Consider the following 5000-nt stretch of genomic DNA (forward strand, 5'->3'; position numbering starts at 1 on the left):
GAAAGAAATCACTAATGCACACGGAGTATTGAGCAAACACACATGCGCCCCAACCCACGCCCATATAGATATTTCGGCTTACTCTAAGAAGCGGTACACGGCGCTGGAATTTTGGTACCTAAACAAATATAACAAACATCTTCAAATCGTTGTTTGAGGATCAGCATAAGTGGAGTCAAGTCAGGGAAAGTTATATGGGCATCGTAACTCGCTTCAGTTGTGACAATGAAATCGAACGAAATAGCGATATTTTGAAATCATTTTCCTACGTACGTTTCAGACTTGCTGATATGTAAAAGAAATACCCTCCATTACGTAATCCTTCGTCATTTAACTGAGGAAGGTGGAAACAAGTGGAAACAAGGTGGAAAAAAGAGTACACAAATACCAGAGGTAGAGTAATATGCTTTATTTAAAAGCAGCAGAAATATAACAAAAGCTGTTACTCAGAGTTTCACATTCCCGTTCATCGGACAATTTTGTTAAAATAGAACAGAAATAACAATATGATCAAAACTGGTTTAAGTATACACCTTTAAAGAATGGATTTGTTTCATTAGTCCTTTCAAATAACGGTCTGAAGCATGCGAAAAACAAAATAAATTAAAATGAAAATTTTCACGCCGCATTACATAAATACTTCAAAACAGCATATACGCATACTCAACCATCTATATACATATACAAACTACATACATATAATTTTGGGTTACAGTACAATGCCTACATAGATAAAGTACAATGGCTACATACAATGCCTACATACATGCCTAAAGTACAGACTATATATATATATATATACAATAATTGTTGGTTAAAGTACAATGTCAGCAATGTTTTAGGAAATGTGGTTAGCCGTTACCGGGGATAGCAATACTTTACCGTTAGACTACTTTGTCGACTGGTAAAGTGATGAATGTCAAAATTATTCTCGGACGGATTTGATATCAAAAAGTACATAGACTGAACAAATCGCACAAGGCATTTTGGGGAGCTCTAGTGATTGTGCCACCTATTTATAAGCTGCCTATTTATTTAATAATAAAAATATTATGGACTCCCATAATCTCGCGATCCTTGTATACAGTATGAGTGGAGAAAACTGTGTTTGAGCAGGTCAGATATATGCGACCGTGATTGAAGTACCCAATCGTATTAGTTCATTCTACAGGCTGTTATCGTTTACCGTACACTGTGGCTGCGGAATACTCGACCATATAGAGTAAGTAGATGAGACGAACAAAGGACTTAAATGGCAGTTGTTGAAAGTTTCTCTTGATCTATACATCAATGGTTCGCGTGGCAAATATATATAGCAAGTACAATATATTCATTCCTATTACAGACACATGGTCAGCACCTTCATAGGAGGGAGTTTGACGACAACATCGTTCCCAGTATTCAACATGTACTTGTTTTATCGACCCTCAACAAATAAAATATAAATCAGACCTCGGCGAAATTTAAAATCAAAACGTAAAAACAAACGAAATGCCGCAACCCAGTTTCTCCGGCGTACCGACGATTCTGCTAGCACGCTGTCTTACAGTAGCAACTATAATATATTATCGTTTATACGTTAATGAATTTATAAAAATATCCTTCATTAATTTTAAATTACAGAGAGATAATAAACAAAACAAAACAAAGGTAATAAATAACAATGCCATTTCTCAATTCATTTATAATGAGTTCACCTGTTCTATTTTCTTTATGATGAAATTAAATATATTATAGCAATACTTAGACATGGAGAAGAGACATCTCCAACGCCCTTGAGAATATAACGACTCTGCAACAATTTATTATCTCTCAATACGTCGTCAATCTTAAGATCGAATTTATATTCTAGCGAATGCTACTATTTATCTGGTCCCGTTTCTTTCTGATTAACATAACTTTGCACGTTTATGGTAGAATCTTATATATATATAGGTATATATTAATATATATATATATATCTCTATATATATATATATATATATATATATAGATATATATATATATATATATATATGTATAATATATATATATATATAGATATATGTATATATAGATATAATATATATATATATATATATATATATATAGATATATATATATATATATTAATATATATATATATATATATATATATATTATATATATATATATATATATTATATATATATATAGATATATATATAGATTATATATATATATATATATATATATATATATATATATATATAGTGTGTGTGGAGGACGCAATGGCCCAGTGGTTAGGCCAGCGGACTCGCGGTTGTAGGATCGCGGTTTCGAATCCCAGACCGGGCGTTGTGAGTGTTTATTGAGCGAAAACATCTAAAGATCCCTGAGGCTCCGACAGGGCGGGGGTGATCCCTGCTGTACTCTTTCGCCACAACTTTCTCTCACTCTTTCTTCTGTTGGCCTGCTCGCTTAGCCAGCGGGGTAGCGTCATTGTGACCAGCGATGTGTATCAACATCTGATAGCCTGGTCGGTCACGTGATCACGTGGATATATATATATATATATATATATATATATATATTGTTTGTGTGTGTGTGTGTGTATGTGTTTTAAATGTATTTATGAACCCTAATTCTGATAAAGCCAAAATCGAGGGGAAAATGTCTCGTTACAATGCATTGAATGAATTTTCATTGAAAAAACCATAATTAATAATAGTCCATTTCACCATTAATTTCTACTCTAGGCACAAGGCCCGACATTTTTGTGGAGGAGACCAGTCGATTAGATTAACAACAAACAAGATGAGGACAAGGACAAATAATGTAAATCTTGTAAATAATGTATATAATTCCTCGTCTCTTAAATATCGAACTTTATTTCATGTTGCTCCAGTCCACTCACCTGGCAAAAATGAGTTGTACCTGTATTTCAAAGGGTCAGCCTTGTCACACTCTGTTTTGTCATTCTGAATCTACCTGAGAACTAAGCTATAAGGATACACGTGTCTGCGGAGTACTCAGCCACTTGCATGTTATTCTCACTAGTAGGCTGTTCCCTTGATCGTGTCAACTGGAACCCTTGTCATTTGAACCGGCGGAACGCCAGTTTAATATATGTGTGCGACGCGTGTGTACATACATTAATACGTATAAAATGCATTGAATACACGACTGTGTTCGACTTTCTTTTTCCTTCAAATTCTTCTTTTTTTTTTTTGGTATTTTCCAACTAGTTCTTTTTTCTTACAATTAATTTAGAACAATATAGTTTCTAAATAAATACTTGATGAGTCCATCACAATATGGGCTGGTTGTTGGTGTCAATTCATTCAACTAAAAATTCTCCTCAAGTTTTCACTTGAAAAAAGATAAAGGATTATGTTGTGTATATATATATACATACATATATATATATATATATATGATATACTATATATATATATATATATATATAATATATATTATGTATGTATATATATATACTACTTATGTATGTATATAGATTATATCCTTATATATGTGTGTGTGTGTGTGTGTTTGTGTGGACGCGCAATGGCCCAGTGGTTAGGGCAGCGGACTTGCGGTCGGAGGATCGCGGTTTTGATTCCCAGACCGGACGTTGCGTCTGTTTATTGACCGAAAGCACCTAAAGCTCCGCGAGGCTCCCAACTTTCTCTCACTCTTTCTTCCTGTTTCTTGAGTAACGATGCGATGGACTGACAGCTGCTGGGAACACATACGCCATAGAAACCGGGAAACAGGGCCCAGGAGCCTGGCTAGGCTTGAAAAGGGTGCATATATATATATATATATAAATATATATATACATCATTTTTACATGTATATATGTGCATGTATATATGCATATAAATATTTACACACTGACACACTTCGGTTACCTATACAAGTTTCCTTTTAGAATACCATTGGATGTTTGTTCTCAGGAGATGCCAACGATTTTGACCGAGTCTTCGAAGGTGCTGCTGTCAGAACTCAAGGAGCCAGATCCAGGCATCTCATTAGGCTATCTAAACCCTAACAACGAATGACATGCAAAGGCGACCTCTTCATGATTTAAACTCAAAGCACAGATGTGAAACGAGCGCATTCTCTTCTGCCTCGGCTTGTTCGATTCGTTAAAACAATGTCTAACGTTTGTTATTAGGTGTTGGTTTATGGTTTATTGTGATCTCGTTCTTTTACGCTTTGTCATTGATGCAATTAACGCTTGGTCTTTGTTGAGATATTGGCGTAAATACAGGACCAAGATATTCAAAATATTTCCAATAAATTCCTCTTTAAATAAATATCGATAGTTCAATATTTAATCTGTTATAAAAGCCGAATTTCTCAGTGGAAAATTGATGGAGGAACAAACAATTGTATAGGGAACAACCATTTTAATGTCAGCCGTTTGCAAATTACAGTTTGTCTTTCGCAGCCAATAGTTTGCATTTAACTTCAGCGTATAATTAGATAATAACCAAATCAATTAACGGAGAATAATGAATAAAATTTAATTACTCATGTAATTTCAATTTAATAATCAAACATGGAGAAGAATGAATATTTTACAGCTAATGCTCACGGTTGCATTAATCTGAGTTTGAAAGCCGTTTTGTGTTTCTGGTTTTGAAGTCGGTTTTGCGTGTCTTCTCTATCGTAGGACTAAATCGTTGCTCGAATAATACTGCTTGTGTGTTTGTGTCATATGTGATGCATGAGACATGTTTCCCTAGCGTCCATGTATCATAAATGGCACACATTCCCTATTTTCTTAACTGCCACAGGTAACTTGCGGTTTATGAAAGGAAATCTTTATATTACGGAAAACATATGATACAAGGACTAAATCTGAAATAAGCAAGGACGATTGGGAAACAACTTATGAAAATACTTTGAACAGGAAAAGGAGTTAATCATTATAAGTTTACTTATAAATATAAGACTATTAACAAAGCCCTTAACTTAATACTAATGTATTAATATATTATTAATAGCTGTGAAATTTTATTATTGTTTATATA

This window comes from Octopus sinensis, linkage group LG19 (genome assembly GCF_006345805.1).
Source record: "Octopus sinensis linkage group LG19, ASM634580v1, whole genome shotgun sequence".
In the NCBI taxonomy this organism is placed as follows: Eukaryota; Metazoa; Mollusca; class Cephalopoda; order Octopoda; family Octopodidae; genus Octopus; species Octopus sinensis.